Source organism: Somniosus microcephalus, unplaced genomic scaffold (assembly GCF_052327205.1).
Source record: "Somniosus microcephalus isolate GS21.2 unplaced genomic scaffold, FLI_Smic_1.0 scaffold110, whole genome shotgun sequence".
In the NCBI taxonomy this organism is placed as follows: domain Eukaryota; kingdom Metazoa; phylum Chordata; class Chondrichthyes; order Squaliformes; family Somniosidae; genus Somniosus; species Somniosus microcephalus.
Window position 1 is genome coordinate 310,274 of NW_028225297.1, and position 22,345 is coordinate 332,618.

At 46.5% G+C, this 22,345-nt stretch overlaps 7 non-coding genes and 2 pseudogenes across 7 annotated transcripts; all 9 read left to right on the plus strand.

Annotated features, from left to right (window-relative positions):
• The first annotated feature begins 1,482 nt into the window (after positions 1-1,482).
• On the plus strand, positions 1,483-1,601 carry LOC147082877 (5S ribosomal RNA). Its single transcript, XR_015076230.1, has one exon. It is a non-coding gene; the product is annotated as a 5S ribosomal RNA (ribosomal RNA).
• A 2,413-nt stretch (positions 1,602-4,014) lies between these two features.
• On the plus strand, positions 4,015-4,133 carry LOC147082878 (5S ribosomal RNA). Its single transcript, XR_015076158.1, has one exon. It is a non-coding gene; the product is annotated as a 5S ribosomal RNA (ribosomal RNA).
• A 2,419-nt stretch (positions 4,134-6,552) lies between these two features.
• LOC147082879 (5S ribosomal RNA) lies at positions 6,553-6,671 on the plus strand. The gene has a single exon (XR_015076041.1). It is a non-coding gene; the product is annotated as a 5S ribosomal RNA (ribosomal RNA).
• A 2,417-nt stretch (positions 6,672-9,088) lies between these two features.
• On the plus strand, positions 9,089-9,207 carry LOC147082880 (5S ribosomal RNA; annotated as a pseudogene).
• A 2,418-nt stretch (positions 9,208-11,625) lies between these two features.
• LOC147082881 (5S ribosomal RNA) lies at positions 11,626-11,744 on the plus strand. The gene has a single exon (XR_015076124.1). It is a non-coding gene; the product is annotated as a 5S ribosomal RNA (ribosomal RNA).
• Positions 11,745-14,179: 2,435 nt separating this feature from the next.
• Positions 14,180-14,299, plus strand: LOC147082882 (5S ribosomal RNA; annotated as a pseudogene).
• Positions 14,300-16,730: 2,431 nt separating this feature from the next.
• On the plus strand, positions 16,731-16,849 carry LOC147082883 (5S ribosomal RNA). The gene has a single exon (XR_015076179.1). It is a non-coding gene; the product is annotated as a 5S ribosomal RNA (ribosomal RNA).
• Positions 16,850-19,280: 2,431 nt separating this feature from the next.
• LOC147082884 (5S ribosomal RNA) lies at positions 19,281-19,399 on the plus strand. Its single transcript, XR_015076180.1, has one exon. It is a non-coding gene; the product is annotated as a 5S ribosomal RNA (ribosomal RNA).
• Positions 19,400-21,822: 2,423 nt separating this feature from the next.
• Positions 21,823-21,941, plus strand: LOC147082885 (5S ribosomal RNA). The gene has a single exon (XR_015076219.1). It is a non-coding gene; the product is annotated as a 5S ribosomal RNA (ribosomal RNA).
• The last annotated feature ends 404 nt before the right edge of the window (positions 21,942-22,345 follow it).

The window sequence follows — 22,345 nt, forward strand, 5'->3', positions numbered from 1 at the left end:
TCGCCTCAGCCTCCTGTGTTCCAAAGAAAACAACCCCAGCCTATCCAATCTTTCCTCATAACTAAAATTCCCCAGCCCAGGCAACATCCTCGGAAATCTCCTCTGCACCTTCTCTAGTGCAATCGCATCCTTCTTGTAATGTGGTGACCAGAACTGCACGCGGCACTCTAGCTGCGGCCTAACTAGTGTTTTATACAGTTGAAGCATAACCTCCCCGCTCTTATATTCTACGCCTCGGCTAATAAAGGCAAGTATCCCGTATGCCTGCTTAACCACTTTATCTACCTGTCCTGCTACCTTCAGGGATCTGTGGACATGCACTCCAAGGTCCCGCTGATCCTCTGCATTTCTCAGTGTCCTACCATTTATTGTGTATTCCAACTGAATTCCATTTGCCACTGTTCTGCCCACTAGACGAGTCCATTGATATCTTCCTGCAGTCTACAGCATTCTGTTTCATTATTAACCACACGGCCAATTTTTGTATCATCTGCAAACTTCTTAATCATACTTCCTACATTCAAATCCAAATCATTGATATATACCAGAAAAAGCAAAGGGCCCAGTACTGAGTCGGTGCAGGCTCGATGGGCCGAAATGGCCTCTATCTGCACTGTGGGGTTTCTGTGATTCTGTGAGCCCTGCGGAACCCCACTGGAAACAGCCTTCCGGTCACAAAAACACCCTTCGACCATTACCCTTTGTTTCCTGCCTCTGAGCCAATTTTGGATCCAACTTGCCACTTTGCCTTGGATCCCATGGGCTTTTACTTTCGTGACCAATCTGGCATGCGGGACCTTATCAAAAGCCTTGCTAAAATCCATATAGACTACATCAAAGGCACTACCCTCATCGACCCTCCTTGTTACCTCCTCGAAAAATTGAATTGCGTTAGTCAGACACGACCTTCCGTTAAGAAATCCATGCTGACTGTCCCTGATTAATCCGTGTCTTTCTAAATGAAGATTTCTCCTGTCCCTCAGAACTTTTTCCAATAATTTTCCCACCACCGAGGTTAGGCTGACTGTCCTGTAATTATGCGGTCTATCCCTCTCTCCCTTTTGAAAGAACGGTAGCACGTTAGCAGTCCTCCAGTGGTCGGGCACCACACCTGTAGCCAGAGAGGATTGTAAAATGATGGTGAGAGCCTGTGCTATTTGGTGTCTTACTTCCCTTAAGAGTGTGGGATAGATTTGATGCGGGCCTGGGTATTTGTCCAGTTTGAAAGATGCTACAGCCCTTAAGACTTGGTGTTTGAGCATGTTTATTTGATGTAATATTTGAATAGAAGGCAATGAAGGGTTGGGCTTGTAGTTTGTTTGTGTGGGAGGCAGAGCAGCAAGAAGAGGTGGAGGGGGGGTGGGGGGTTGCGGGAGGAGTAAAATTTGTAAATGTAAATTGAGTGTTGAATACTTGTATGAATGCGTAGAAGAGAAAAAAATGGGCGACAGCTTTAAGTAAAGAGAAAGCCAGCCAGCATATGCCTACGGCCATACTAGTCTGAATGCGCCTGATCTCGTCTGATCTCGGAAGCTAAGCAGAGTCAGGCCTGGTTAGTACTTGGATGGGAGACCGCCTGGGAATACCAGGTGCAGTAGGCTTTTGCTGCCGCCACAGGCTGCTCAACGTTTTGCACACACACGCGCACACACTGCTCTTAATCAATCAACATCCTTTTTGCTGCTCTCTCTCTCTCTCTCGCTTTCCTTTGACCATTTCTTCGCTGCACATTCTCCTGCTGCTACACAAATGCAAGGGGCTCCAGACACAGGGCCGAAATAAGCAGAAGAAGAAAATAAGATAGCCAAAATATACACACTGGCGGAGGGCCACCAGGACACAGCAGCAGAGAGGAGAGACAAGGTGCATAGAAAACTCGGAGGGACAAACAGCAACAGAACAAAGAAGAATGTAGAAAGAGCAGCAGTTAAATTCAGGAAAAAAGCAAAGCCAACTAGCATGCTGTTGAAATGCATGTGTGTTAATGCGAGGAGTGTTACAAATAAGATTGACGAGTTGCAGGCGCAAGTTGCCACATGGGGTTATGCAATAGTAGCCATAACGGAGACCTGGCTTCAAAATGGGCGGAATTGGAAACTAAACAATCCTGGCTACAATGTAATAACATTTGTAGAAGTCGTGTGGGCAGATGTCACATGATCAGGCAGAATCATAGAAATTTACAGCACAGAAGGAGGCCATTCGGCCCATCTTGTCCGTGCCAGCCGACAAAGAGCAATCCACCCAAATCCCACTTTACAGCACTTGGTCCGTAGCCTTGTTGGTTACGGCAGTTCAAGTGCATATCCAAGTACTTTTTAAACGTGATGAGGGTTTCTGCCTCTACCACCCTTTCAGGCAGTGCATTCCAGACCCCCACCATTCACTGGGTGAAAAAATGTCTCCTCAAATTCCCTGTAAACCTCCTACCAATTACTTGAAATCTATTATTGACCCTTCTGCTAAGGGAAATAGGTCCTTCCTATCCACTCTATCTCGGCCCCTCATAATTTTACACACCTCAATTAGGTCTCGCCTCAGCCTCCTGTGTTCCAAAGAAAACAACCCCAGCCTATCCAATCTTTCCTCATAACTAAAATTCCCCAGCCCAGGCAACATCCTCGGAAATCTCCTCTGCACCTTCTCTAGTGCAATCGCATCCTTCTTGTAATGTGGTGACCAGAACTGCACGCGGCACTCTAGCTGCGGCCTAACTAGTGTTTTATACAGTTGAAGCATAACCTCCCCGCTCTTATATTCTACGCCTCGGCTAATAAAGGCAAGTATCCCGTATGCCTGCTTAACCACTTTATCTACCTGTCCTGCTACCTTCAGGGATCTGTGGACATGCACTCCAAGGTCCCGCTGATCCTCTGCATTTCTCAGTGTCCTACCATTTATTGTGTATTCCAACTGAATTCCATTTGCCACTGTTCTGCCCACTAGACGAGTCCATTGATATCTTCCTGCAGTCTACAGCATTCTGTTTCATTATTAACCACACGGCCAATTTTTGTATCATCTGCAAACTTCTTAATCATACTTCCTACATTCAAATCCAAATCATTGATATATACCAGAAAAAGCAAAGGGCCCAGTACTGAGTCGGTGCAGGCTCGATGGGCCGAAATGGCCTCTATCTGCACTGTGGGGTTTCTGTGATTCTGTGAGCCCTGCGGAACCCCACTGGAAACAGCCTTCCGGTCACAAAAACACCCTTCGACCATTACCCTTTGTTTCCTGCCTCTGAGCCAATTTTGGATCCAACTTGCCACTTTGCCTTGGATCCCATGGGCTTTTACTTTCGTGACCAATCTGGCATGCGGGACCTTATCAAAAGCCTTGCTAAAATCCATATAGACGACATCAAAGGCACTACCCTCATCGACCCTCCTTGTTACCTCCTCGAAAAATTGAATTGCGTTAGTCAGACACGACCTTCCGTTAAGAAATCCATGCTGACTGTCCCTGATTAATCCGTGTCTTTCTAAATGAAGATTTCTCCTGTCCCTCAGAACTTTTTCCAATAATTTTCCCACCACCGAGGTTAGGCTGACTGGCCTGTAATTATGCGGTCTATCCCTCTCTCCCTTTTGAAAGAACGGTAGCACGTTAGCAGTCCTCCAGTGGTCGGGCACCACACCTGTAGCCAGAGAGGATTGTAAAATGATGGTGAGAGCCTGTGCTATTTGGTGTCTTACTTCTCTTAAGAGTGTGGGATAGATTTGATGCGGGCCTGGGTATTTGTCCAGTTTGACAGATGCTACAGCCCTTAAGACTTGGTGTTTGAGCATGTTTATTTGATGTAATATTTGAATAGAAGGCAATGAAGGGTTGGGCTTGTAGTTTGTTTGTGTGCGAGGCAGAGCAGCAAGAAGAGGTGGAGGGGGGGTGGGGGGTTGCGGGAGGAGTAAAATTTGTAAATGTAAATTGAGTGTTGAATACTTGTATGAATGCGTAGAAGAGAAAAAAATGGGCGACAGCTTTAAGTAAAGAGAAAGCCAGCTAGCATATGCCTGCGGCCATACTAGTCTGAATACGCCCGATCTCGTCTGATCTCGGAAACGAAGCAGAGTCAGGCCTGGTTAGTACTTGGATGGGAGACCGCCTGGGAATACCAGGTGCTGTAGGCTTTTGCTGCCGCCACAGGCTGCTCAACGTTTTGCACACACACGCGCACACACTGCTCTTAATCAATCAACATCCTTTTTGCTGCTCTCTCTCTCTCTCTCTCTCTCGCTTTCCTTTGACCATTTCTTCGCTGCACATTCTCCTGCTGCTACACAAATGCAAGGGGCTCCAGACACAGGGCCGAAATAAGCAGAAGAAGAAAATAAGATAGCCAAAATACACACACTGGCGGAGGGCCACCAGGACACAGCAGCAGAGAGGAGAGACAAGGTGCATAGAAAACTCGGAGGGACAAACAGCAACAGAACAAAGAAGAATGTAGAAAGAGCAGCAGTTAAATTCAGGAAAAAAGCAAAGCCAACTAGCATGCTGTTGAAATGCATGTGTGTTAATGCGAGGAGCGTTACAAATGAGATTGACGAGTTGCAGGCGCAAGTTGCCACATGGGGTTATGCAATAGTAGCCATAACGGAGACCTGGCTTCAAAATGGGCGGAATTGGAAACTAAACAATCCTGGCTACAATGTAATAACATTTGTAGAAGTCGTGTGGGCAGATGTCACATGATCAGGCAGAATCATAGAAATTTACAGCACAGAAGGAGGCCATTCGGCCCATCTTGTCCGTGCCAGCCGACAAAGAGCAATCCACCCAAATCCCACTTTACAGCACTTGGTCCGTAGCCTTGTAGGTTACGGCAGTTCAAGTGCATATCCAAGTACTTTTTAAACGTGATGAGGGTTTCTGCCTCTACCACCCTTTCAGGCAGTGCATTCCAGACCCCCACCATTCACTGGGTGAAAAAATGTCTCCTCAAATTCCCTGTAAACCTCCTACCAATTACTTGAAATCTATTATTGACCCTTCTGCTAAGGGAAATAGGTCCTTCCTATCCACTCTATCTCGGCCCCTCATAATTTTACACACCTCAATTAGGTCTCGCCTCAGCCTCCTGTATTCCAAAGAAAACAACCCCAGCCTATCCAATCTTTCCTCATAGCTAAAATTCCCCAGCCCAGGCAACATCCTCGGAAATCTCCTCTGCACCTTCTCTAGTGCAATCGCATCCTTCTTGTAATGTGGTGACCAGAACTGCACGCGGCACTCTAGCTGCGGCCTAACTAGTGTTTTATACAGTTGAAGCATAACCTCCCCGCTCTTATATTCTACGCCTCGGCTAATAAAGGCAAGTATCCCGTATGCCTGCTTAACCACTTTATCTACCTGTCCTGCTACCTTCAGGGATCTGTGGACATGCACTCCAAGGTCCCGCTGATCCTCTGCATTTCTCAGTGTCCTACCATTTATTGTGTATTCCAACTGAATTCCATTTGCCACTGTTCTGCCCACTAGACGAGTCCATTGATATCTTCCTGCAGTCTACAGCATTCTGTTTCATTATTAACCACACGGCCAATTTTTGTATCATCTGCAAACTTCTTAATCATACTTCCTACATTCAAATCCAAATCATTGATATATACCAGAAAAAGCAAAGGGTCCAGTACTGAGTCGGTGCAGGCTCGATGGGCCGAAATGGCCTCTATCTGCACTGTGGGGTTTCTGTGATTCTGTGAGCCCTGCGGAACCCCACTGGAAACAGCCTTCCGGTCACAAAAACACCCTTCGACCATTACCCTTTGTTTCCTGCCTCTGAGCCAATTTTGGATCCAACTTGCCACTTTGCCTTGGATCCCATGGGCTTTTACTTTCGTGACCAATCTGGCATGCGGGACCTTATCAAAAGCCTTGCTAAAATCCATATAGACTACATCAAAGGCACTACCCTCATCGACCCTCCTTGTTACCTCCTCGAAAAATTGAATTGCGTTAGTCAGACACGACCTTCCGTTAAGAAATCCATGCTGACTGTCCCTGATTAATCCGTGTCTTTCTAAATGAAGATTTCTCCTGTCCCTCAGAACTTTTTCCAATAATTTTCCCACCACCGAGGTTAGGCTGACTGGCCTGTAATTATGCGGTCTATCCCTCTCTCCCTTTTGAAAGAACGGTAGCACGTTAGCAGTCCTCCAGTGGTCGGGCACCACACCTGTAGCCAGAGAGGATTGTAAAATGATGGTGAGAGCCTGTGCTATTTGGTGTCTTACTTCTCTTAAGAGTGTGGGATAGATTTGATGCGGGCCTGGGTATTTGTCCAGTTTGAAAGATGCTACAGCCCTTAAGACTTGGTGTTTGAGCATGTTTATTTGATGTAATATTTGAATAGAAGGCAATGAAGGGTTGGGCTTGTAGTTTGTTTGTGTGGGAGGCAGAGCAGCAAGAAGAGGTGGAGGGGGGGTGGGGGGTTGCGGGAGGAGTAAAATTTGTAAATGTAAATTGAGTGTTGAATACTTGTATGAATGCGTAGAAGAGAAAAAAATGGGCGACAGCTTTAAGTAAAGAGAAAGCCAGCTAGCATATGCCTACGGCCATACTAGTCTGAATGCGCCCGATCTCGTCTGATCTCGGAAGCTAAGCAGAGTCAGGCCTGGTTAGTACTTGGATGGGAGACTGCCTGGGAATACCAGGTGCAGTAGGCTTTTGCTGCCGCCACAGGCTGCTCAACGTTTTGCACACACACGCGCACACACTGCTCTTAATCAATCAACATCCTTTTTGCTGCTCTCTCTCTCTCTCTCTCTCGCTTTCCTTTGACCATTTCTTCGCTGCACATTCTCCTGCTGCTACACAAATGCAAGGGGCTCCAGACACAGGGCCGAAATAAGCAGAAGAAGAAAATAAGATAGCCAAAATACACACACTGGCGGAGGGCCACCAGGACACAGCAGCAGAGAGGAGAGACAAGGTGCATAGAAAACTCGGAGGGACAAACAGCAACAGAACAAAGAAGAATGTAGAAAGAGCAGCAGTTAAATTCAGGAAAAAAGCAAAGCCAACTAGCATGCTGTTGAAATGCATGTGTGTTAATGCGAGGAGTGTTACAAATAAGATTGACGAGTTGCAGGCGCAAGTTGCCACATGGGGTTATGCAATAGTAGCCATAACGGAGACCTGGCTTCAAAATGGGCGGAATTGGAAACTAAACAATCCTGGCTACAATGTAATAACATTTGTAGAAGTCGTGTGGGCAGATGTCACATGATCAGGCAGAATCATAGAAATTTACAGCACAGAAGGAGGCCATTCGGCCCATCTTGTCCGTGCCAGCCGACAAAGAGCAATCCACCCAAATCCCACTTTACAGCACTTGGTCCGTAGCCTTGTAGGTTACGGCAGTTCAAGTGCATATCCAAGTACTTTTTAAACGTGATGAGGGTTTCTGCCTCTACCACCCTTTCAGGCAGTGCATTCCAGACCCCCACCATTCACTGGGTGAAAAAATGTCTCCTCAAATTCCCTGTAAACCTCCTACCAATTACTTGAAATCTATTATTGACCCTTCTGCTAAGGGAAATAGGTCCTTCCTATCCACTCTATCTCGGCCCCTCATAATTTTACACACCTCAATTAGGTCTCGCCTCAGCCTCCTGTGTTCCAAAGAAAACAACCCCAGCCTATCCAATCTTTCCTCATAACTAAAATTCCCCAGCCCAGGCAACATCCTCGGAAATCTCCTCTGCACCTTCTCTAGTGCAATCGCATCCTTCTTGTAATGTGGTGACCAGAACTGCACGCGGCACTCTAGCTGCGGCCTAACTAGTGTTTTATACAGTTGAAGCATAACCTCCCCGCTCTTATATTCTACGCCTCGGCTAATAAAGGCAAGTATCCCGTATGCCTGCTTAACCACTTTATCTACCTGTCCTGCTACCTTCAGGGATCTGTGGACATGCACTCCAAGGTCCCGCTGATCCTCTGCATTTCTCAGTGTCCTACCATTTATTGTGTATTCCAACTGAATTCCATTTGCCACTGTTCTGCCCACTAGACGAGTCCATTGATATCTTCCTGCAGTCTACAGCATTCTGTTTCATTATTAACCACACGGCCAATTTTTGTATCATCTGCAAACTTCTTAATCATACTTCCTACATTCAAATCCAAATCATTGATATATACCAGAAAAAGCAAAGGGCCCAGTACTGAGTCGGTGCAGGCTCGATGGGCCGAAATGGCCTCTATCTGCACTGTGGGGTTTCTGTGATTCTGTGAGCCCTGCGGAACCCCACTGGAAACAGCCTTCCGGTCACAAAAACACCCTTCGACCATTACCCTTTGTTTCCTGCCTCTGAGCCAATTTTGGATCCAACTTGCCACTTTGCCTTGGATCCCATGGGCTTTTACTTTCGTGACCAATCTGGCATGCGGGACCTTATCAAAAGCCTTGCTAAAATCCATATAGACTACATCAAAGGCACTACCCTCATCGACCCTCCTTGTTACCTCCTCGAAAAATTGAATTGCGTTAGTCAGACACGACCTTCCGTTAAGAAATCCATGCTGACTGTCCCTGATTAATCCGTGTCTTTCTAAATGAAGATTTCTCCTGTCCCTCAGAACTTTTTCCAATAATTTTCCCACCACCGAGGTTAGGCTGACTGGCCTGTAATTATGCGGTCTATCCCTCTCTCCCTTTTGAAAGAACGGTAGCACGTTAGCAGTCCTCCAGTGGTCGGGCACCACACCTGTAGCCAGAGAGGATTGTAAAATGATGGTGAGAGCCTGTGCTATTTGGTGTCTTACTTCTCTTAAGAGTGTGGGATAGATTTGATGCGGGCCTGGGTATTTGTCCAGTTTGAAAGATGCTACAGCCCTTAAGACTTGGTGTTTGAGCATGTTTATTTGATGTAATATTTGAATAGAAGGCAATGAAGGGTTGGGCTTGTAGTTTGTTTGTGTGGGAGGCAGAGCAGCAAGAAGAGGTGGAGGGGGGGTGGGGGGTTGCGGGAGGAGTAAAATTTGTAAATGTAAATTGAGTGTTGAATACTTGTATGAATGCGTAGAAGAGAAAAAAATGGGCGACAGCTTTAAGTAAAGAGAAAGCCAGCTAGCATATGCCTACGGCCATACTAGTCTGAATGCGCCCGATCTCGTCTGATCTCGGAAGCTAAGCAGCGTCAGGCCTGGTTAGTACTTGGATGGGAGACTGCCTGGGAATACCAGGTGCAGTAGGCTTTTGCTGCCGCCACAGGCTGCTCAACGTTTTGCACACACACGCGCACACACTGCTCTTAATCAATCAACATCCTTTTTGCTGCTCTCTCTCTCTCTCTCTCTCGCTTTCCTTTGACCATTTCTTCGCTGCACATTCTCCTGCTGCTACACAAATGCAAGGGGCTCCAGACACAGGGCCGAAATAAGCAGAAGAAGAAAATAAGATAGCCAAAATACACACACTGGCGGAGGGCCACCAGGACACAGCAGCAGAGAGGAGAGACAAGGTGCATAGAAAACTCGGAGGGACAAACAGCAACAGAACAAAGAAGAATGTCGAAAGAGCAGCAGTTAAATTCAGGAAAAAAGCAAAGCCAACTAGCATGCTGTTGAAATGCATGTGTGTTAATGCGAGGAGTGTTACAAATAAGATTGACGAGTTGCAGGCGCAAGTTGCCACATGGGGTTATGCAATAGTAGCCATAACGGAGACCTGGCTTCAAAATGGGCGGAATTGGAAACTAAACAATCCTGGCTACAATGTAATAACATTTGTAGAAGTCGTGTGGGCAGATGTCACATGATCAGGCAGAATCATAGAAATTTACAGCACAGAAGGAGGCCATTCGGCCCATCTTGTCCGTGCCAGCCGACAAAGAGCAATCCACCCAAATCCCACTTTACAGCACTTGGTCCGTAGCCTTGTAGGTTACGGCAGTTCAAGTGCATATCCAAGTACTTTTTAAACGTGATGAGGGTTTCTGCCTCTACCACCCTTTCAGGCAGTGCATTCCAGACCCCCACCATTCACTGGGTGAAAAAATGTCTCCTCAAATTCCCTGTAAACCTCCTACCAATTACTTGAAATCTATTATTGACCCTTCTGCTAAGGGAAATAGGTCCTTCCTATCCACTCTATCTCGGCCCCTCATAATTTTACACACCTCAATTAGGTCTCGCCTCAGCCTCCTGTGTTCCAAAGAAAACAACCCCAGCCTATCCAATCTTTCCTCATAACTAAAATTCCCCAGCCCAGGCAACATCCTCGGAAATCTCCTCTGCACCTTCTCTAGTGCAATCGCATCCTTCTTGTAATGTGGTGACCAGAACTGCACGCGGCACTCTAGCTGCGGCCTAACTAGTGTTTTATACAGTTGAAGCATAACCTCCCCGCTCTTATATTCTACGCCTCGGCTAATAAAGGCAAGTATCCCGTATGCCTGCTTAACCACTTTATCTACCTGTCCTGCTACCTTCAGGGATCTGTGGACATGCACTCCAAGGTCCCGCTGATCCTCTGCATTTCTCAGTGTCCTACCATTTATTGTGTATTCCAACTGAATTCCATTTGCCACTGTTCTGCCCACTAGACGAGTCCATTGATATCTTCCTGCAGTCTACAGCATTCTGTTTCATTATTAACCACACGGCCAATTTTTGTATCATCTGCAAACTTCTTAATCATACTTCCTACATTCAAATCCAAATCATTGATATATACCAGAAAAAGCAAAGGGCCCAGTACTGAGTCGGTGCAGGCTCGATGGGCCGAAATGGCCTCTATCTGCACTGTGGGGTTTCTGTGATTCTGTGAGCCCTGCGGAACCCCACTGGAAACAGCCTTCCGGTCACAAAAACACCCTTCGACCATTACCCTTTGTTTCCTGCCTCTGAGCCAATTTTGGATCCAACTTGCCACTTTGCCTTGGATCCCATGGGCTTTTACTTTCGTGACCAATCTGGCATGCGGGACCTTATCAAAAGCCTTGCTAAAATCCATATAGACTACATCAAAGGCACTACCCTCATCGACCCTCCTTGTTACCTCCTCGAAAAATTGAATTGCGTTAGTCAGACACGACCTTCCGTTAAGAAATCCATGCTGACTGTCCCTGATTAATCCGTGTCTTTCTAAATGAAGATTTCTCCTGTCCCTCAGAACTTTTTCCAATAATTTTCCCACCACCGAGGTTAGGCTGACTGGCCTGTAATTATGCGGTCTATCCCTCTCTCCCTTTTGAAAGAACGGTAGCACGTTAGCAGTCCTCCAGTGGTCGGGCACCACACCTGTAGCCAGAGAGGATTGTAAAATGATGGTGAGAGCCTGTGCTATTTGGTGTCTTACTTCTCTTAAGAGTGTGGGATAGATTTGATGCGGGCCTGGGTATTTGTCCAGTTTGAAAGATACTACAGCCCTTAAGACTTGGTGTTTGAGCATGTTTATTTGATGTAATATTTGAATAGAAGGCAATGAAGGGTTGGGCTTGTAGTTTGTTTGTGTGGGAGGCAGAGCAGCAAGAAGAGGTGGAGGGGGGGTGGGGGGTTGCGGGAGGAGTAAAATTTGTAAATGTAAATTGAGTGTTGAATACTTGTATGAATGCGTAGAAGAGAAAAAAAATGGGCGACAGCTTTAAGTAAAGAGAAAGCCAGCTAGCATATGCCTACGGCCATACTAGTCTGAATGCGCCCGATCTCGTCTGATCTCGGAAGCTAAGCAGAGTCAGGCCTGGTTAGTACTTGGATGGGAGACTGCCTGGGAATACCGGGTGCAGTAGGCTTTTGCTGCCGCCACAGGCTGCTCAACGTTTTGCACACACACGCGCACACACTGCTCTTAATCAATCAACATCCTTTTTGCTGCTCTCTCTCTCTCTCTCTCTCTCTCTGTCTCTCTCTCTCGCTTTCCTTTGACCATTTCTTCGCTGCACATTCTCCTGCTGCTACACAAATGCAAGGGGCTCCAGACACAGGGCCGAAATAAGCAGAAGAAGAAAATAAGATAGCCAAAATACACACACTGGCGGAGGGCCACCAGGACACAGCAGCAGAGAGGAGAGACAAGGTGCATAGAAAACTCGGAGGGACAAACAGCAACAGAACAAAGAAGAATGTAGAAAGAGCAGCAGTTAAATTCAGGAAAAAAGCAAAGCCAACTAGCATGCTGTTGAAATGCATGTGTGTTAATGCGAGGAGTGTTACAAATAAGATTGACGAGTTGCAGGCGCAAGTTGCCACATGGGGTTATGCAATAGTAGCTATAACGGAGACCTGGCTTCAAAATGGGCGGAATTGGAAACTAAACAATCCTGGCTACAATGTAATAACATTTGTAGAAGTCGTGTGGGCAGATGTCACATGATCAGGCAGAATCATAGAAATTTACAGCACAGAAGGAGGCCATTCGGCCCATCTTGTCCGTGCCAGCCGACAAAGAGCAATCCACCCAAATCCCACTTTACAGCACTTGGTCCGTAGCCTTGTAGGTTACGGCAGTTCAAGTGCATATCCAAGTACTTTTTAAACGTGATGAGGGTTTCTGCCTCTACCACCCTTTCAGGCAGTGCATTCCAGACCCCCACCATTCACTGGGTGAAAAAATGTCTCCTCAAATTCCCTGTAAACCTCCTACCAATTACTTGAAATCTATTATTGACCCTTCTGCTAAGGGAAATAGGTCCTTCCTATCCACTCTATCTCGGCCCCTCATAATTTTACACACCTCAATTAGGTCTCGCCTCAGCCTCCTGTGTTCCAAAGAAAACAACCCCAGCCTATCCAATCTTTCCTCATAACTAAAATTCCCCAGCCCAGGCAACATCCTCGGAAATCTCCTCTGCACCTTCTCTAGTGCAATCGCATCCTTCTTGTAATGTGGTGACCAGAACTGCACGCGGCACTCTAGCTGCGGCCTAACTAGTGTTTTATACAGTTGAAGCATAACCTCCCCGCTCTTATATTCTACGCCTCGGCTAATAAAGGCAAGTATCCCGTATGCCTGCTTAACCACTTTATCTACCTGTCCTGCTACCTTCAGGGATCTGTGGACATGCACTCCAAGGTCCCGCTGATCCTCTGCATTTCTCAGTGTCCTACCATTTATTGTGTATTCCAACTGAATTCCATTTGCCACTGTTCTGCCCACTAGACGAGTCCATTGATATCTTCCTGCAGTCTACAGCATTCTGTTTCATTATTAACCACACGGCCAATTTTTGTATCATCTGCAAACTTCTTAATCATACTTCCTACATTCAAATCCAAATCATTGATATATACCAGAAAAAGCAAAGGGCCCAGTACTGAGTCGGTGCAGGCTCGATGGGCCGAAATGGCCTCTATCTGCACTGTGGGGTTTCTGTGATTCTGTGAGCCCTGCGGAACCCCACTGGAAACAGCCTTCCGGTCACAAAAACACCCTTCGACCATTACCCTTTGTTTCCTGCCTCTGAGCCAATTTTGGATCCAACTTGCCACTTTGCCTTGGATCCCATGGGCTTTTACTTTCGTGACCAATCTGGCATGCGGGACCTTATCAAAAGCCTTGCTAAAATCCATATAGACTACATCAAAGGCACTACCCTCATCGACCCTCCTTGTTACCTCCTCGAAAAATTGAATTGCGTTAGTCAGACACGACCTTCCGTTAAGAAATCCATGCTGACTGTCCCTGATTAATCCGTGTCTTTCTAAATGAAGATTTCTCCTGTCCCTCAGAACTTTTTCCAATAATTTTCCCACCACCGAGGTTAGGCTGACTGGCCTGTAATTATGCGGTCTATCCCTCTCTCCCTTTTGAAAGAACGGTAGCACGTTAGCAGTCCTCCAGTGGTCGGGCACCACACCTGTAGCCAGAGAGGATTGTAAAATGATGGTGAGAGCCTGTGCTATTTGGTGTCTTACTTCTCTTAAGAGTGTGGGATAGATTTGATGCGGGCCTGGGTATTTGTCCAGTTTGAAAGATGCTACAGCCCTTAAGACTTGGTGTTTGAGCATGTTTATTTGATGTAATATTTGAATAGAAGGCAATGAAGGGTTGGGCTTGTAGTTTGTTTGTGTGGGAGGCAGAGCAGCAAGAAGAGGTGGAGGGGGGGTGGGGGGTTGCGGGAGGAGTAAAATTTGTAAATGTAAATTGAGTGTTGAATACTTGTATGAATGCGTAGAAGAGAAAAAAATGGGCGACAGCTTTAAGTAAAGAGAAAGCCAGCTAGCATATGCCTACAGCCATACTAGTCTGAATGTGCCCGATCTCGTCTGATCTCGAGAAGCTAAGCAGAGTCAGGCCTGGTTAGTACTTGGATGGGAGACCGCCTGGGAATACCGGGTGCAGTAGGCTTTTGCTGCCGCCACAGGCTGCTCAACGTTTTGCACACACACGCGCACACACTGCTCTTAATCAATCAACATCCTTTTTGCTGCTCTCTCTCTCTCTCTCTCTCTGTCTCTCTCTCTCGCTTTCCTTTGACCATTTCTTCGCTGCACATTCTCCTGCTGCTACACAAATGCAAGGGGCTCCAGACACAGGGCCGAAATAAGCAGAAGAAGAAAATAAGATAGCCAAAATACACACACTGGCGGAGGGCCACCAGGACACAGCAGCAGAGAGGAGAGACAAGGTGCATAGAAAACTCGGAGGGACAAACAGCAACAGAACAAAGAAGAATGTAGAAAGAGCAGCAGTTAAATTCAGGAAAAAAGCAAAGCCAACTAGCATGCTGTTGAAATGCATGTGTGTTAATGCGAGGAGTGTTACAAATAAGATTGACGAGTTGCAGGCGCAAGTTGCCACATGGGGTTATGCAATAGTAGCCATAACGGAGACCTGGCTTCAAAATGGGCGGAATTGGAAACTAAACAATCCTGGCTACAATGTAATAACATTTGTAGAAGTCGTGTGGGCAGATGTCACATGATCAGGCAGAATCATAGAAATTTACAGCACAGAAGGAGGCCATTCGGCCCATCTTGTCCGTGCCAGCCGACAAAGAGCAATCCACCCAAATCCCACTTTACAGCACTTGGTCCGTAGCCTTGTAGGTTACGGCAGTTCAAGTGCATATCCAAGTACTTTTTAAACGTGATGAGGGTTTCTGCCTCTACCACCCTTTCAGGCAGTGCATTCCAGACCCCCACCATTCACTGGGTGAAAAAATGTCTCCTCAAATTCCCTGTAAACCTCCTACCAATTACTTGAAATCTATTATTGACCCTTCTGCTAAGGGAAATAGGTCCTTCCTATCCACTCTATCTCGGCCCCTCATAATTTTACACACCTCAATTAGGTCTCGCCTCAGCCTCCTGTGTTCCAAAGAAAACAACCCCAGCCTATCCAATCTTTCCTCATAACTAAAATTCCCCAGCCCAGGCAACATCCTCGGAAATCTCCTCTGCACCTTCTCTAGTGCAATCGCATCCTTCTTGTAATGTGGTGACCAGAACTGCACGCGGCACTCTAGCTGCGGCCTAACTAGTGTTTTATACAGTTGAAGCATAACCTCCCCGCTCTTATATTCTACGCCTCGGCTAATAAAGGCAAGTATCCCGTATGCCTGCTTAACCACTTTATCTACCTGTCCTGCTACCTTCAGGGATCTGTGGACATGCACTCCAAGGTCCCGCTGATCCTCTGCATTTCTCAGTGTCCTACCATTTATTGTGTATTCCAACTGAATTCCATTTGCCACTGTTCTGCCCACTAGACGAGTCCATTGATATCTTCCTGCAGTCTACAGCATTCTGTTTCATTATTAACCACACGGCCAATTTTTGTATCATCTGCAAACTTCTTAATCATACTTCCTACATTCAAATCCAAATCATTGATATATACCAGAAAAAGCAAAGGGCCCAGTACTGAGTCGGTGCAGGCTCGATGGGCCGAAATGGCCTCTATCTGCACTGTGGGGTTTCTGTGATTCTGTGAGCCCTGCGGAACCCCACTGGAAACAGCCTTCCGGTCACAAAAACACCCTTCGACCATTACCCTTTGTTTCCTGCCTCTGAGCCAATTTTGGATCCAACTTGCCACTTTGCCTTGGATCCCATGGGCTTTTACTTTCGTGACCAATCTGGCATGCGGGACCTTATCAAAAGCCTTGCTAAAATCCATATAGACTACATCAAAGGCACTACCCTCATCGACCCTCCTTGTTACCTCCTCGAAAAATTGAATTGCGTTAGTCAGACACGACCTTCCGTTAAGAAATCCATGCTGACTGTCCCTGATTAATCCGTGTCTTTCTAAATGAAGATTTCTCCTGTCCCTCAGAACTTTTTCCAATAATTTTCCCACCACCGAGGTTAGGCTGACTGGCCTGTAATTATGCGGTCTATCCCTCTCTCCCTTTTGAAAGAACGGTAGCACGTTAGCAGTCCTCCAGTGGTCGGGCACCACACCTGTAGCCAGAGAGGATTGTAAAATGATGGTGAGAGCCTGTGCTATTTGGTGTCTTACTTCTCTTAAGAGTGTGGGATAGATTTGATGCGGGCCTGGGTATTTGTCCAGTTTGAAAGATGCTACAGCCCTTAAGACTTGGTGTTTGAGCATGTTTATTTGATGTAATATTTGAATAGAAGGCAATGAAGGGTTGGGCTTGTAGTTTGTTTGTGTGGGAGGCAGAGCAGCAAGAAGAGGTGGAGGGGGGGTGGGGGGTTGCGGGAGGAGTAAAATTTGTAAATGTAAATTGAGTGTTGAATACTTGTATGAATGCGTAGAAGAGAAAAAAATGGGCGACAGCTTTAAGTAAAGAGAAAGCCAGCTAGCATATGCCTACGGCCATACTAGTCTGAATACGCCCGATCTCGTCTGATCTCGGAAGCTAAGCAGAGTCAGGCCTGGTTAGTACTTGGATGGGAGACTGCCTGGGAATACCGGGTGCAGTAGGCTTTTGCTGCCGCCACAGGCTGCTCAACGTTTTGCACACACACGCGCACACACTGCTCTTAATCAATCAACATCCTTTTTGCTGCTCTCTCTCTCTCTCTCTCTCTGTCTCTCTCTCTCGCTTTCCTTTGACCATTTCTTCGCTGCACATTCTCCTGCTGCTACACAAATGCAAGGGGCTCCAGACACAGGGCCGAAATAAGCAGAAGAAGAAAATAAGATAGCCAAAATACACACACTGGCGGAGGGCCACCAGGACACAGCAGCAGAGAGGAGAGACAAGGTGCATAGAAAACTCGGAGGGACAAACAGCAACAGAACAAAGAAGAATGTAGAAAGAGCAGCAGTTAAATTCAGGAAAAAAGCAAAGCCAACTAGCATGCTGTTGAAATGCATGTGTGTTAATGCGAGGAGTGTTACAAATAAGATTGACGAGTTGCAGGCGCAAGTTGCCACATGGGGTTATGCAATAGTAGCCATAACGGAGACCTGGCTTCAAAATGGGCGGAATTGGAAACTAAACAATCCTGGCTACAATGTAATAACATTTGTAGAAGTCGTGTGGGCAGATGTCACATGATCAGGCAGAATCATAGAAATTTACAGCACAGAAGGAGGCCATTCGGCCCATCTTGTCCGTGCCAGCCGACAAAGAGCAATCCACCCAAATCCCACTTTACAGCACTTGGTCCGTAGCCTTGTAGGTTACGGCAGTTCAAGTGCATATCCAAGTACTTTTTAAACGTGATGAGGGTTTCTGCCTCTACCACCCTTTCAGGCAGTGCATTCCAGACCCCCACCATTCACTGGGTGAAAAAATGTCTCCTCAAATTCCCTGTAAACCTCCTACCAATTACTTGAAATCTATTATTGACCCTTCTGCTAAGGGAAATAGGTCCTTCCTATCCACTCTATCTCGGCCCCTCATAATTTTACACACCTCAATTAGGTCTCGCCTCAGCCTCCTGTGTTCCAAAGAAAACAACCCCAGCCTATCCAATCTTTCCTCATAACTAAAATTCCCCAGCCCAGGCAACATCCTCGGAAATCTCCTCTGCACCTTCTCTAGTGCAATCGCATCCTTCTTGTAATGTGGTGACCAGAACTGCACGCGGCACTCTAGCTGCGGCCTAACTAGTGTTTTATACAGTTGAAGCATAACCTCCCCGCTCTTATATTCTACGCCTCGGCTAATAAAGGCAAGTATCCCGTATGCCTGCTTAACCACTTTATCTACCTGTCCTGCTACCTTCAGGGATCTGTGGACATGCACTCCAAGGTCCCGCTGATCCTCTGCATTTCTCAGTGTCCTACCATTTATTGTGTATTCCAACTGAATTCCATTTGCCACTGTTCTGCCCACTAGACGAGTCCATTGATATCTTCCTGCAGTCTACAGCATTCTGTTTCATTATTAACCACACGGCCAATTTTTGTATCATCTGCAAACTTCTTAATCATACTTCCTACATTCAAATCCAAATCATTGATATATACCAGAAAAAGCAAAGGGCCCAGTACTGAGTCGGTGCAGGCTCGATGGGCCGAAATGGCCTCTATCTGCACTGTGGGGTTTCTGTGATTCTGTGAGCCCTGCGGAACCCCACTGGAAACAGCCTTCCGGTCACAAAAACACCCTTCGACCATTACCCTTTGTTTCCTGCCTCTGAGCCAATTTTGGATCCAACTTGCCACTTTGCCTTGGATCCCATGGGCTTTTACTTTCGTGACCAATCTGGCATGCGGGACCTTATCAAAAGCCTTGCTAAAATCCATATAGACTACATCAAAGGCACTACCCTCATCGACCCTCCTTGTTACCTCCTCGAAAAATTGAATTGCGTTAGTCAGACACGACCTTCCGTTAAGAAATCCATGCTGACTGTCCCTGATTAATCCGTGTCTTTCTAAATGAAGATTTCTCCTGTCCCTCAGAACTTTTTCCAATAATTTTCCCACCACCGAGGTTAGGCTGACTGGCCTGTAATTATGCGGTCTATCCCTCTCTCCCTTTTGAAAGAACGGTAGCACGTTAGCAGTCCTCCAGTGGTCGGGCACCACACCTGTAGCCAGAGAGGATTGTAAAATGATGGTGAGAGCCTGTGCTATTTGGTGTCTTACTTCTCTTAAGAGTGTGGGATAGATTTGATGCGGGCCTGGGTATTTGTCCAGTTTGAAAGATGCTACAGCCCTTAAGACTTGGTGTTTGAGCATGTTTATTTGATGTAATATTTGAATAGAAGGCAATGAAGGGTTGGGCTTGTAGTTTGTTTGTGTGGGAGGCAGAGCAGCAAGAAGAGGTGGAGGGGGGGTGGGGGGTTGCGGGAGGAGTAAAATTTGTAAATGTAAATTGAGTGTTGAATACTTGTATGAATGCGTAGAAGAGAAAAAAATGGGCGACAGCTTTAAGTAAAGAGAAAGCCAGCTAGCATATGCCTACGGCCATACTAGTCTGAATACGCCCGATCTCGTCTGATCTCGGAAGCTAAGCAGAGTCAGGCCTGGTTAGTACTTGGATGGGAGACTGCCTGGGAATACCGGGTGCAGTAGGCTTTTGCTGCCGCCACAGGCTGCTCAACGTTTTGCACACACACGCGCACACACTGCTCTTAATCAATCAACATCCTTTTTGCTGCTCTCTCTCTCTCTCTCTCTCTCTCTCGCTTTCCTTTGACCATTTCTTCGCTGCACATTCTCCTGCTGCTACACAAATGCAAGGGGCTCCAGACACAGGGCCGAAATAAGCAGAAGAAGAAAATAAGATAGCCAAAATACACACACTGGCGGAGGGCCACCAGGACACAGCAGCAGAGAGGAGAGACAAGGTGCATAGAAAACTCGGAGGGACAAACAGCAACAGAACAAAGAAGAATGTAGAAAGAGCAGCAGTTAAATTCAGGAAAAAAGCAAAGCCAACTAGCATGCTGTTGAAATGCATGTGTGTTAATGCGAGGAGTGTTACAAATAAGATTGACGAGTTGCAGGCGCAAGTTGCCACATGGGGTTATGCAATAGTAGCCATAACGGAGACCTGGCTTCAAAATGGGCGGAATTGGAAACTAAACAATCCTGGCTACAATGTAATAACATTTGTAGAAGTCGTGTGGGCAGATGTCACATGATCAGGCAGAATCATAGAAATTTACAGCACAGAAGGAGGCCATTCGGCCCATCTTGTCCGTGCCAGCCGACAAAGAGCAATCCACCCAAATCCCACTTTACAGCACTTGGTCCGTAGCCTTGTAGGTTACGGCAGTTCAAGTGCATATCCAAGTACTTTTTAAACGTGATGAGGGTTTCTGCCTCTACCACCCTTTCAGGCAGTGCATTCCAGACCCCCACCATTCACTGGGTGAAAAAATGTCTCCTCAAATTCCCTGTAAACCTCCTACCAATTACTTGAAATCTATTATTGACCCTTCTGCTAAGGGAAATAGGTCCTTCCTATCCACTCTATCTCGGCCCCTCATAATTTTACACACCTCAATTAGGTCTCGCCTCAGCCTCCTGTGTTCCAAAGAAAACAACCCCAGCCTATCCAATCTTTCCTCATAACTAAAATTCCCCAGCCCAGGCAACATCCTCGGAAATCTCCTCTGCACCTTCTCTAGTGCAATCGCATCCTTCTTGTAATGTGGTGACCAGAACTGCACGCGGCACTCTAGCTGCGGCCTAACTAGTGTTTTATACAGTTGAAGCATAACCTCCCCGCTCTTATATTCTACGCCTCAGCTAATAAAGGCAAGTATCCCGTATGCCTGCTTAACCACTTTATCTACCTGTCCTGCTACCTTCAGGGATCTGTGGACATGCACTCCAAGGTCCCGCTGATCCTCTGCATTTCTCAGTGTCCTACCATTTATTGTGTATTCCAACTGAATTCCATTTGCCACTGTTCTGCCCACTAGACGAGTCCATTGATATCTTCCTGCAGTCTACAGCATTCTGTTTCATTATTAACCACACGGCCAATTTTTGTATCATCTGCAAACTTCTTAATCATACTTCCTACATTCAAATCCAAATCATTGATATATACCAGAAAAAGCAAAGGGCCCAGTACTGAGTCGGTGCAGGCTCGATGGGCCGAAATGGCCTCTATCTGCACTGTGGGGTTTCTGTGATTCTGTGAGCCCTGCGGAACCCCACTGGAAACAGCCTTCCGGTCACAAAAACACCCTTCGACCATTACCCTTTGTTTCCTGCCTCTGAGCCAATTTTGGATCCAACTTGCCACTTTGCCTTGGATCCCATGGGCTTTTACTTTCGTGACCAATCTGGCATGCGGGACCTTATCAAAAGCCTTGCTAAAATCCATATAGACTACATCAAAGGCACTACCCTCATCGACCCTCCTTGTTACCTCCTCGAAAAATTGAATTGCGTTAGTCAGACACGACCTTCCGTTAAGAAATCCATGCTGACTGTCCCTGATTAATCCGTGTCTTTCTAAATGAAGATTTCTCCTGTCCCTCAGAACTTTTTCCAATAATTTTCCCACCACCGAGGTTAGGCTGACTGGCCTGTAATTATGCGGTCTATCCCTCTCTCCCTTTTGAAAGAACGGTAGCACGTTAGCAGTCCTCCAGTGGTCGGGCACCACACCTGTAGCCAGAGAGGATTGTAAAATGATGGTGAGAGCCTGTGCTATTTGGTGTCTTACTTCTCTTAAGAGTGTGGGATAGATTTGATGCGGGCCTGGGTATTTGTCCAGTTTGACAGATGCTACAGCCCTTAAGACTTGGTGTTTGAGCATGTTTATTTGATGTAATATTTGAATAGAAGGCAATGAAGGGTTGGGCTTGTAGTTTGTTTGTGTGGGAGGCAGAGCAGCAAGAAGAGGTGGAGGGGGGGTGGGGGGTTGCGGGAGGAGTAAAATTTGTAAATGTAAATTGAGTGTTGAATACTTGTATGAATGCGTAGAAGAGAAAAAAATGGGCGACAGCTTTAAGTAAAGAGAAAGCCAGCTAGCATATGCCTGCGGCCATACTAGTCTGAATACGCCCGATCTCGTCTGATCTCGGAAGCTAAGCAGAGTCAGGCCTGGTTAGTACTTGGATGGGAGACTGCCTGGGAATACCAGGTGCTGTAGGCTTTTGCTGCCGCCACAGGCTGCTCAACGTTTTGCACACACGCGCACACACTGCTCTTAATCAATCAACATCCTTTTTGCTGCTCTCTCTCTCTCTCTCTCTCTCTCTCTCGCTTTCCTTTGACCATTTCTTCGCTGCACATTCTCCTGCTGCTACACAAATGCAAGGGGCTCCAGACACAGGGCCGAAATAAGCAGAAGAAGAAAATAAGATAGCCAAAATACACACACTGGCGGAGGGCCACCAGGACACAGCAGCAGAGAGGAGAGACAAGGTGCATAGAAAACTCGGAGGGACAAACAGCAACAGAACAAAGAAGAATGTAGAAAGAGCAGCAGTTAAATTCAGGAAAAAAGGAAAGCCAACTAGCATGCTGTTGAAATGCATGTGTGTTAATGCGAGGAGT